Genomic DNA, 13,381 nt, shown 5'->3' with positions numbered 1-13,381 from the left:
GTGGACATGTATCCGAAAAAAATAATTGGGCCTGTTGAAAAACAAAATATATTTACAAAATCTCAATCCCTTCTCTACTGCACTTTGCTATAAATAACTATGAATTCAAATACTTATGTTTCATTAATAATTGTAACATTTTCCAAGACTTTTATAGGGGCTTAGTCTACAGACCACCTTTGACCTGCTTATAGCGGTCTGCAGCATGAGGAGATTTTTTTCTTTAAGGATTTATTTTTTTTAAGATTGTATTTATTTTTTCATGAAAGACACAGAGAGAGGGGCAGAGACATAAGCAGAGTGAGAAGCCAGCTCCCCGTAGGGAGCCTGATGAGGGACTCGATCCGAGGATCTCAGGATCACGACCTGAGCCAAAAGTAGAGACACTCAACCACTGAGCCACCCAGACATCCCAGGATTTCTTTTGTTAATTGGGATGAGGCAAAAAGGGAATTAAGGTAGGTGGTGAATCATAGCTTTCATCCTTGGGGAGAAGCCATGGCTTCCAGAAATGTCTAGCATCCATCCCCAATGATAGTCATTCAACAAATTTTCTTGAGTACCCACCAAGCTGATGGAACACATCAAAGATCAAACGGACAAAGGGCTCTGTTCTCCTGGAGCTTCCATCCTGGAGGAAATTCTAAAGTATTATTTTAGAACTCTTTGATTATTTGGCCTACTTCTGTTAGCAGAAAATTTTGCCTTAGTGTTGAGGATTGCAAAAGACTTTTAAAATTTTTTCTGGCACTCACTTAGAAATTATCAATAGAAGTCCATCTGTGCTTCCACTGTTGTATTGAAACCATTGTATTCATACCAGAAATATAGAGTGGGAGAGTTTTCCATGGTAAGGAATCATGCTAAGAAGTATGAGGGGTTACAAACATATGCGAGTCATATCTGCAAACCCTTTAGTGGTCACATCCACACCATGGCTTCAAAGGAAAATACTGGCATCTCTATGTTACTATGGCTGGACAACATCATACTATCTATGGCACCTCCACTAAGTTGCATAGAATGTGCTTGTGGTCCAGATATGCACCATGGGGACCAAAATGGGAATCAAAAGGCAAATGGCAGTCTTGGTGGCACTTTAGATGGAGGATCATCTAAGTCTAGTCCTGAGAATCAAGGTCCTAGAAGAATGAAAACCCACCCAAGGCCACCCACAATCCAGGGGCAGAAATGATATGCACACTGCCTGTCATCTAAACATCAGAGACCAAATATTAATCTATTTAGATCCACCATTGAGAACTCGTTCTATGACAGAAGGCAATCTTGAAGGAGGTGACAGGGTTATCTTGATTTACATGCAGTACAAGTCAGCCAGAGCTGAAGAGGGTGGCCACATTTTTGTGGTTAAGTGACAGAGTTTGTGCTGGAGGTGAAAGCAGGAGAGAATATGAGGTCAGACACTTTGGCCAACTGAAAACACCACATTTTGAGTTCCAAATCATATTCTACAACTTCTTGTTTTCAGTTATGTGGAAAATCTTTGATTTCCATTTTTTCTATTTTGAAGTTTTAATTTTGATTCCAGTTTGTTAACATACAGTGTTATATTAGTTTCAGGTGCACAATATAGTGACTCGACACTTCCATTCAACATCTGGTGCCCATCACAAGTTCACTCCTTCATCCCCATCACTTTTTTCACCCATCCCCTCTGGTGACCATCAGTTTGTTCTCTATAATTAAGAGTCTGTCTCTTGGTTTCTCTCTATTTCATTTTTTTCTTTTTGTTTATTTGTTTGGTTTCTTAAATTCCCCATGAGTGAAATTATATGGTATTTGTCTTTCTCTAACTGACTTATTTCACTTAGCATTGTACTCTCTAGCTCTATCCACGTTGTTGTAAATGGCAAGATTTTATTATTTTTATTGCTAACTAATACTCCATTGCACATAAACACCACATCTTCACCATCCATTCATCAACTGAGGGACACTTGGGCTGCTTCCATATCTTGGCTATTACAAATAATGCTATAAACACCGGGATGCCTGTATCCCTCTGAATTAGGGTTCTTGTATTCTTTGGATAAATATCCAGTCGTGTGATTCCTGGGTCATAAGATTCTATTTTCAACTTTTTGAGGAAACTCCATGCTGTTTTCCAAAGTGGCTGCACCAGTTTTATTCCCACCAAAGCGAAAGAGGTTTCCTTGTTCTCCACATCTCAATTTTATATTTTTAATTTTAGCAAAAAGGAATTAAGAAAATATCTATGAACTTCTGAGATTTTTCTAGACCTCAAAGGGCCTTTAAGAATATTATCTTGTAGAATTAGGAATAAATGATTCAGAAACATGGATTGAATTTATTATTTTTTAAAGATTTTGTTTATTTGAGAAAGGGAGAGTGCTCGTGAGCACAAGCCGGGGGGACAGGAAGGGGGGAGGAACAGAGGGAGCAGGAGAAGCAGACTCTGCTGAGCAGGGAGCCCAACTTGGGTCTCTACCCAGGACCCTGGCATCATGACCTGAGCTGAAGGCAGACATTTAATTGACTGAGCTACCAAGGTGTCTCTGAATTTACTTTAATATAACCATTGAACACAAAGTACATTAAAATACTTTGCTATACTCTGTGCTCTAGGGTAGCCTAAATGTCTGGAAGAAGTATGGCAATATGAGCAACACTGGGCTACCTCCTGCATCACCCCACTTTCCCACACATTTCTATTTATTTTTACCTTTCATGCTGCCTGGAACACACACTACACTTCAGGTACATTGTAAAGAATAATAGCCAACAGCTTGAAGGACCCCCATTTCCTTTCCCTGGAAGAATTGGGATTCCCCCAAGATGCTGTGTTCAGCAATATGAACAAATACTGCAAAAATCCACTGTGTTCTCAGCCCCATTGAGACAGTATGTTTTAGTGTTTCATCCAAATCCAGCTTTCTGCTAATGGAGAAACATATTGGGGCAGTTGATGACAGGACCAGCTCTAGTATCTGAGGAGCTCAGAGTAAAATGAACATGTTGGTCCCTTGTTCAATAAGCATGAAGAGTTTCAAGATGGGAAAACAGAACATTAAAAGAAATATGGGGAGTGTGGCCATGAAGCCAGCCTTGTATGGTAATGCACTGAGACATTTTCTCCCATAACATCTCTTATTACAAATAAAAACAAGATGCTTTTATTACACATTATCATAGAATATTCAATGTGAACTCAGATTAAAAATGAAGTATGACATGGGATTATGATTTAAGGATTTGGATTTCCCAAGCACTGTTAACTAAAATCAAGTGATGGGACCAGATATCATCAAAGATTTCAAATCGCATCACAGAAAGACTGAAAAGAACTTAAGTTGTAGATGAAATGAACTGGGTTCTAATTAGCAAAAAGGAAAGCAGTTCTGGGAGAGGTTATGGTCCTTGAGGACATTGTGCTTTTCCTTTAGGGGCTCTGAGAAAAGCCATTAATGCAAAGAAAGGAATTTTCTTTAAAATTGATGGCACCATTTTATAACAACACCAAGGAGGATTCTAAAAGAATGCTGAATGGGGATCCCTGGGTAGCTCAGCGGTTTGGCGCTTGCCTTCAACTCAGGGCGTCATCCTGGAGACCTGGGTTTGAGTCTCACGTCAGGGTCCCTGCATGGAGCCTGCTTCTCCCTCTGCCTGTATCTCTGCCTCTCTGTCTCTGTCTCTGTCTCTGTCTCTCTCTCTCTGTCTCTCATGAGTAAATAAATAAAATCTTAAAAAATAAAAAGATAAAAGAATGCTGAATAGCTCTGGGATGTTTAACATGTGGGCAAGTCTCTGCATTTGCAATTTTTAATTTTATCAAGTTCCTTATGACATGCCATGTACAGACTATTTTTTAAAGACTATTACTAAAGATCTCTACTTCCTCCCTCATCATTTCCAGAGAGGAATAAACGCACAAGGTAACAACTTGGGTACAGAGAAGTTACATTATAACAATCCCTTGTAAGATTAGTCTCAAAGAATCATAGAACCTAAATGCAGATACTGCCCATAAGCATGTCTTTAAAAATAGTCTGTACATGGCATATGGTTAAGTATTTGCTGTTTTTTAAAAAACATTTTTTATTCTATTGGTAAAAATGTGAGTAATGATGTACAGCATGAAATTTAAGCTCCTTGGTTATTTCAATTGCTCCATTTATTAGGAACCTATTATATCTTTTCTATAAGATTGGTCATAACACGAAAAACATTTTCTAAGTTCAGTAGTTTTCAGCTTCTCATTAGTCTTTTTTGTTTGTTTGCCTGTGGTGTCTATTAAGACTTGCTTTTAGAAGAAAAAAGAGACAAAACAGAATCTGTTTTACATTCTTTACACACAGCTCTCTCTCATTTTTAAAAGAGAGCTGATTCTTCTTTTTTTTTTTTTTAGCTAAGCAGTATGAGGTCAGTTGCTAAGGATTCCATTCTATCACATGTTTTATCTTATTTATTTGTGAAGATGGATGAACCTGTTTTTATGTGTATATCAAAAATTATCAAAAAATAGGTAACCAGTGCTTCACCTATTGTGGATAATAAATAATAAATCAATAAGCAAACTAGAAAAATTCAATATGCCAAAGACTAGGCTTTAGATAAAATGTTGCTTTAATTCCATTCAACAAACATTTATTAATCTGTAAGTCACCTTTACCAAGGTAGGTACTATAGATCCAAAGATGAATTGCACTCAACCTTGGCCTTGTACTACTTTGCTATAAGTAATTATAGGCATAAAATAGCCAAATACTGCAGGGTGAATGTAGTATTAGAAAGAAAGAAGTCTGTGCTGCCATAGCAGACCCAATGACTTAATAAGCCTTTTGTTTCAAATCTACGCCATTTCATAAATAGTAGAGCAGTGTATAACAATACAAGGACTTTATTCCCTTCATATACTCCACTAGGGGACACTTTCTAGCAGACTGGAAAGTATTTCAAACAACATAATCTACACTTGTCAGATCGAGTGAACAAAGGCCATCTGAGGACACATTTATTTTCCTTGACTTTCTTCTCCAGTGATTTTTTTCAATTCCTTGCAAATTTTCAAGATCTGGTAGCTGGTGGCTGAGCTCAGAGCAATAGTAATGAATTAGGCCAAGTCTGGCTGCAAGCATCACAGGGACATCCTACTTAGACTGAAGCCATCCCATTAAGCCCTCTAAGTTAGACGCGGTAGTGCCAAGTCAGGGAAATTGAGGACATCAATGAAAAGAAAAATTAAGTTGGAAGTAAATGCTCTGGTCTGAGCTAATCTTCATTACTTTATATTTTAATAAAGTTGGGGGGACATAAACGGAAACTTTCTTTATCGCCACAGAATCTACTGCATTTGAAGGTATGTTGGCAAAGGTATGCAGGGTGGAATAGGGGAAAAGGGCTGTGAGTGGGGAGTGTGGGCATGTGGCTGTGTGCCGGTGGGGTGTGTATGGGGGGTGTGCACCTGCTTCTTTGGGAAAGGAAGGAGCACAGCGAGGCCGAGGGAGAGCAGTGATCTGTGGACCTGCAGTAACGAGGTGAAAAGATGGGAAGGTTGAAAGATAGAGTGTGCAGACTGTTCAGTTGTACTGCTTCATGCTCAATGCCTCTGCTGCATCCTGACTTTGGCCTTGCTCACTTGCATGCCCATAGAGCAGCCCCAGGGTGGACATTGGTCTGCACAGGTTTAAGTAGAGTGAATGGAGCAGAAAGCATATGATTTGGTATCTTAGTCAGCTTACACTGTCATGACAAATCCCACAGAAGGGGTGGCTCAAACACAGAAATCTATTTCTCACAGTTCTGGAGGCTGGGAAGTCCAAGATCAATAGGCCAGCATATGCAGCTCATGGAGAGGGCTCTCATGTGGGCTTGTAGACAGCCACTTTCTCACTGTGTCCTCACCTGACCCTTTCTCAATGCTAACCCACTGTGGGTCTCCACCCTCATGATCTCATCTAATCCTAACACCACTCAAAGGCCCTACCTCCAAAAACCATTGCATTGTGGGGTAGGGCTTCAACATGTGAATTTGGGAGGAACATGGATATTCAGCCAGTAACAGTTGGCTTCTTCCTACCACTGTATTTCTCCATCATCCTCAGACACTTGGAGCTTTCTGATTACCTAGACTTACTTGGAAACCTGATGTCTATAAAGTACTAGCGTTCCCCTGACCATTTGTAGAACACTTTCAACGACCAGAAAGAGAAACCAACTAGAACCAATTTAACCTAAAAAAATCTTACAATTTTGTCAACTATACCTAATAAAGCTAAAAAAAAATTATTGACCACTATTAAAATAAATAAAACTAAGTATCCTCACTTTTTTGTTTTTTCCTTGCATTTTATTTATTTATTATTTAAATTATTTTATTTATTTTTCTTTTTTTATTATTTTATTTATTTTATTTATTTTATTTTTTTCTTATGTTATTTACTTTTTAATTAGGTCCTCACAATCAAAATTGTCTTTTTACTGTTTGTGTTTAGTTAACTTTGAAATTAAATTGTAGCTACAAGCAAAAGTTAGTTGCCTAGGGAATAAAAATTATATATTCAGTTTAAAAGAAATAAAAGAATACTTGTCTTAAAATGCAAGATTGTTATATAGTCTTTGCCATGCACTTACATTATAAAGATTTTAATTTCAAAAGTGAATATTGCTTGTGCTGTTTAAGCTTTAAGGATTGGAAAGTTTAAGTGCAATATCAGAGCTCCTTAAAGAAAAAGCAAATTGATTTAGGATATGTCTCCTCTACAAGAGGGAATTTAGATTTACAATTAGCATGAAAATCATGTATCAGTCTTCTGCAGGAGATTCTTCAGCATACCTGTCTCAAAATCCCAGCAGGCTGAATCTAAAACTCAACTTCATAGTATTAAAAAAAAAAACAAAAACAAAAAACCTCAAAATGAATCAAAGAACAAAATGTAAGAGCTCAAAGCATAAAACTTCCCAAAGAAAACATAGGAAAAAACTATTTGTGAACTTAGGTTTAAAGAAAAGATTTCTCAGATAGGACAGAAACATAAACCATCAAAAAGAAAAAAAAATAGAAGAGGTTTTTAAAAATTTTAAGTAGGCTCGCACCCAACTTGGGGTTTGAATTCACAACCCTGAGATCAAGAGTCACATGCTTTACCAACTGAGTCAGCCAGGTACCTGGATAAATAAAAATTTTAAATGTTTGCTCTTTGAAAGACACTGTTAGAAAATAAAAAGGCAAGTCACATCCTGGGAAAAAATAAATGCAAAATACATATCTGACAAAGAACTTTTGATGGGATATATAGATATACATATAGATATATATATAGATATATATACACATATGTGTGTGTATTTATAATACAACAAGAAAATCAACTAGTAAAAATAATACAGGCAAATGATTTGAACAAATACTTCACAGCCTTAAGAATGGCAAACAGCCCATAAAAGAAAATGTTCAACATCCCTAGTCAATGAGGAAATGCAAATGAAAACACCAGAAAATACTACAACATGGCCATAAGAATGGCAAAAATTTAAAAGACCAACAATACGTTTATTCACAAGTATGCAGAGAAACTGGAATGCTCACTCTTTGTTGGTGAGAATTCACATTACACAACCACTTTGGAAAACATTTGACAAGTTATAATCAAGTTGAATATATACTATCATACCACCCAGAAAACCTCCTTCTAGCTATTTACCTAAAACAATGATGATACATTCCACAATCTCGTACATTATATTATTAGCTACCTCATTCACAATAGCCCCTTCAGACTGGAGACAACCCAGACACCCATCAAAGTGTTAATGAACAAACAAATAGTGATGTATCCATACAACAAAATCCTGCTCAGCAATGAAAAGGAATGAAATAGTGATCTATAGGACAACATGGAGGAAACTTAAGAGCATCATGCAAAGTACAAATAACTCAAACACTCAAGATTATATTACTCCATTTAGTTATAGAAAAAATACAGAGACAGCAAATCAGTAGTTGCCAGAGGCTAGGGGAGAGGGGAGGGATTGAGTACAAAGAACCATGGAAGAACTTTTTGGGGTGATAGAAACGTTTCATATCTTGATTGTGGTGGTAGTTAATGATTGTATACATTTGCCAAGACTCACCTAACTGTATGCTTAAAATGGGTGAGTTTTATTATAAGTAAATTACAGTTCAATAAAGCTGATTGCACACACACACAAAATTGTACAAACAAAAGTGAAAACATATACATTATGTTATTTAGAAAGATTGCCCGTGGGAAAGGGAGGAAAATGAGATTGGGAAGAAAAAGAGAAAGACATGGAGGGAGGAAGAGAGAGGTAGACAAGAGAGGAGCTTGCATGAACCAATAATAATAATGTACCATGAACTGAGGCATTTGATGATTAACCTCACCCTTTGTACCTGAGTATGAATGGGAGAGAAGTCTGTAAACCAACAGAATATAAAAAGAAAACCCAGATACGATATTGCAGACCATGTGGACAAAATGGATTATTCAAAAATGGGGGTGGAACACCTGTCATCCATTTAGGGAATAACATTTGACCTATTCTTCACGATATACACAAAAATCAACCCTTCATTGAACAGGGAACTAACTGTACTGAAAACATTTCTGTAGCTTTGGGTGGGGAAGGCATTCTGAGACCATATACAAAAAGAACAAGTCATAAAGGAAACACAGACAATTTTGACATTATACTTAGAATGATCTCTTTATCAAACAACCATCTAAAGATATTAAACGTCAAGCCACAAGCCAGAGGAGATGCAACATACGTAACCAGCAAACAATCAGTGCCCAGGAGCTAGAAAGAACTGATACAATATTTACACAGAGACACAAAAAAATAGGAATATTTTCCCAGAACATTTTCTCACAAATGACCAATGGTTGAGAATGAAAAAATACTGGACTTTAATACTAATGGAGGAAATGTAAATTAAAACAACATGAGTATCAACACCCCTCAGAGAGGAAAACATTTTTAAAGTTACAAAATATCAAGTGTTGGCAGGTTTGCAAAGCAACAGTAACTTTTATATATTGCCAGGGTGTAAACTGCTACATTTTGTAAAGCAATTTGACATTATCTGGTAAAGTTGAAAATGTACAGGCTGCATGAGCCTGCAATTCTACTCTAGGAAATCTACTCTAGAGAAACTCTTGCAGGCAGCCCTGGTGGCGAGCAGTGGTTTAGCACCGCCTGCAGCCCAGGGTGTGATCCTGGAGACCCTGGATTGAGTCCCACGTCACACTCTCTGTATGATGCCTGCTTCTCCCTCTGCCTGTGTCTCTGCCTCTCTCTCTCTCTGTCTCTATGAATAAATAAATAAATAAATAAATAAATAAATAAATAAATAAATAAATAAATAAAATCTTTAGAGAAACTCTTGCACTGGAGCACAGGGAGCAGCCTCAGGGATATTCATAATAGCATTGTGTGTGATGCAAAAAAAACAAAAAACAAAAAACAAAGAAGAATCAATGTCCTTCCATAGGAAAATGGATAATTTTTTTAAGAATGCGTGTATACACCATAAAATGCAAAACAAAAAGTCACAGAAGAATAAAAGCAGGAGGACACTATTCATAAAATGATCAAAAATACAAACAAAGCCATCTAGTCTAAGGATTCATATTTAGGTAATAAAATTATAGTAAAAAGCAAGGGATTGATGAATACCAACAATAAAATAGTGTATTGCTGGGGGGCTAACAGAGAGGACTATGATCATAAAGTTCTTATAATATTCTTAAACTAAGATGATGAGTACACGGTTATTAATCATCCTTCCTATCTTAAACATAGATACATAAAATCATTTTATGTCTAAAACTATATCATAATAATTTATAAATTGGCAAACAAAAAAAATTCTTAAATGAAGGAGGAAATAAATAGCCAACGGAATAAATAGCCAAAAAGTTTTGCTTCTGTACAGAGTATACCTTCAGAACATTTTGCTACAAAGGGCTATGGGACTGGGGCTTTTTCTGTAGACTACTTTTCATTGCTCATGATCTCAACCTTTGCTTCAGAGCTACCAGCTGCAGTCGGGAGAAAAGCCCAGTATTTCCCCCTTGTTGACATTTTCTTTTAATCAAAATATATATTTTACGTCTCCTTATAAGAACAGACACTGTTTGGGTGCCCCTTTGGGTTGGAAAAGCAGTTTATTTCTCAATGGTAAACAGATTTGTCAGCCATCCCGACAGCACAAAATGTCAGGGTGCCCGTGTGGAAAAGGAAGAGGCGAAGGGGAGATTGCTGCAATATTTATTTGATGATCCTGTTTAATTATTGATATGTTGAAGCCCCAAATGTATACGGGCTTCTTTTTCAATAGTGTGTGCTATAGAAAAAAAATACGTCCTTGTAGCCTACCCTGTCATTACACAGAAACTATCCATTTAGATGTGCTCTGTGCTCTTTCTTCCAGTAACAGCAATCACTATTTTGCTACAACCATGAGAAAAAGGAAATGTATACCTAATGACATAGTGTATATAAATTATTTTGAATACATAAAGGGATAGCTATGTAAGCTATTACCAATTATTAATATCCCTATCCCCTGGGGGAAAATAAGCCAAGCGGAACCAAAGCAAGTGAGTTGCCATAGGTTGGACATTGCCTCAGGGTTAGAAAATCACATACAAGTCTCCTTCCAAATCTGAAGCTGAGCAAGTAATCTTTATAAAAATAAATAAGTAAAACAAACCCCAGAACGCTTTGCGCAATAAAGTCTGGCAAAGTGTTAATAAATCCAACAGAAGTTGAGTGATGTTGGCTGGAGCATGGGGGATTTGGGGACAGCTAGCTCAGCCCCTGCCCTGACAAGGGGTCTGATCGTCATGCCCGAAGCCCTGGTGGACTGAAGACTCCTCCTGACCTTGCAGGTTGCTGAAAGTGAGGGAGAGGCCTAAGTCGGGGGATTTCCTAGCAGTCAGATTCCCAAATGCTATGATGTTTTGTTGTTGCTTTGCCCAAGGTTGAGTGGCTGAATCAGGGCAGAGTCCAATGTCCTGAGTGCCTAGAACAGTGCCTGGCACATAGCAGGCACTCAGTGATCACCTATCACAAATAAACAAGTGAATGGATGAGCACCACGGGAGCAGCAGTACGGAATCCACTCCCCAATGTGGCGGGTAAGCCCTGGCCCCTCTCATGGCCAATCTGCAGTGCTAAAAATGCACCATGAACATCAGAGCAGGACGCCCCAGATGTCCCTTCGCACTGCGGTGTTGAAGCAGGTGTGCTGCCATTTGAGGATGCTTTCCTTTGAGGATGCTGGATGTGTTCATTCCTCGTGTTACCTTATGGCCAGCTACTTTCTCCTGCGTAGTTAGCTTTGAGTGATGGCTCCCAGAGCCTTGGAAGGTGGGGAGGGAAGTGGGGAGACAGAGGCTACTGGCCCCCCGCCAGCATTGGCTTGCTGGGGATGAGCAAAGGTCCTTCTGCTCCACAAATGGACTAGGTCAGTGAGGCTGAGCGTGGGGGCAGGGATGTGTGGCAGTTGCTGGCTTTAAAGCCTGTTGCTGACAAAGAAATCTAGTCACGACCTGGGTGGGAGAAGGGACGGTGGAGGAAACAGTGCTGGAAAGGGAGAGAGGTTCGGGAGGATGAGACAAGAGGGGCGATCAAAGCGAGAGGAGGGCATCTGTCTCCTTTTGATCATGCTGAAGACACCATCTGGGCGGTGGTTCAAACGCTGAGATAGGAAAGGATGTTGACATCCTTTAAGTTAGTTCCGGCCCCGGAAGCTGCCTCATTGTGAAATTCATGTCTCTGCTGCCTTTAAATTCACTACTTGTGCTGGTTGCCTTCCCCCCACCTTGAATCTTAACACTCTACCTCCAACACACACATGCGCACATATCACATAAGCACACATACACATGTGCACACACATACTCACACAGAGACACATAATGCAAACATGCATCAACACAGACACAGAGACACAAATATACATAACACGTAACACAAATATACATCCATGCACACCTGTAACGCATACACATGCAAACACATATACACATGCATGCATATGTACTCACATAAATGCACATACACACAAATATGCACACACATACACAGATGTACAGATAAGCATGCATAAACACACACAAGTACACCTACATGTACCCACATGCATGAACACACATGTACACACATACAGAGACACACACAAATATGCACATACACACACACTGCAAAATTTAATGCTCAAACAATCACACTTCATTCCAGTAAAGGAAACAGAAAAGACAGCCAACTGCAGAGGAGTTTCTGGATCTGATGCCCCAACCACATGAATAGAAATGGGTCCCTTTGATTCAGCTGAGACCTCCCTGGAAGAGCTGTGTGGGAAATCTTTTTCAGGAAAGAATAATTCCTTGTGATCCTCCAAAAGGAGCAGTCCTCCTGTCCAGCTTGACCAGGGGAGTCTCCCCCTCTGACTAGGAGGATCCAACCCATTCAGCGTAACAACTACAAAGGAGCTCCTTAGAGTCACATGTCCAGGGCTTGTGACATTAGCTTCCTTGCACCCTCTTCCAGGTTGAGAGAGGTTCACTCACAGATCTCCAGGCCAGCTCAGCACTTTGGTTTACAGTCAATTATGGTTATTCATAGTGGGTATGTTCTATAAAGTGACCTGACCTCTGAATTAGTGAATACTAACATTGCTTCTAGGGGAAACATGTATGTGTATATATATATCTCATATGGATTATAATCTTACATCCCAAACACAATTTGTCCTAGTTGATTATATTTTCTGTGATTTACAAAAGAGAAAACAAGGTTCTGAGTGTCAAATGAGTTGCCTGAGGCAGCCCCACTAACAGGAGCCAGAGTTGGGATTCAAATCCTATTGACTGACCCACCCTGCCCCCTTCCAGCCACGTCCATCCTCTATTCTTCTCTGGATGAGGCTGAAACAAGAACCTTGTTTGACTCAAGCTGAGAATATATCCATAGGGCAATTCAAATATCTCATCACTCCATGCATATCTGTGAAGACCCACAAGTATTGATTTTAGGGTTACAAGTACATTTTTAGCAAGTGGGCAAATTGGCAAATACAGAATCCATGAATAATGAGGAAGAATGTACTTGTATATAGGGTTTTCACATCTGAAGAAAGAATTCTGTTGTAAAAATTGTTGGAAAACCAGTGATGTACAACATCCTTCATTTTATATGGGATTCGGTTATGTGAGCAAATCCAGTCACTGGTAGACCTTTCTGGAGGACTCTACATCCAGTGGGAAAGGGGGCTTGAGTGGCGAAGAATGGGAATGTAGATGCCCCCGTTGACAATTGCAGTTCTAAATGGGGAAGTTGCCCAAGACCCCACAGCTATCAGTGGCTGAGC

At 38.9% G+C, this 13,381-nt stretch overlaps 1 protein-coding gene across 3 annotated transcripts in view; it reads right to left on the bottom strand.

Annotated features, from left to right (window-relative positions):
* FRMD4A (FERM domain containing 4A) overlaps positions 1–13,381 on the bottom strand; it is a 739,423-nt gene that overhangs the window by 710,500 nt on the left and 15,542 nt on the right. The window lies entirely within an intron of this gene.

This window comes from Canis lupus, chromosome 5 (assembly GCF_048164855.1).
Source record: "Canis lupus baileyi chromosome 5, mCanLup2.hap1, whole genome shotgun sequence".
NCBI lineage: Eukaryota > Metazoa > Chordata > Mammalia > Carnivora > Canidae > Canis > Canis lupus.
Note: the sequence above shows the minus strand (reverse complement) of the source record. Positions and strands in the feature narration are given on the sequence as shown.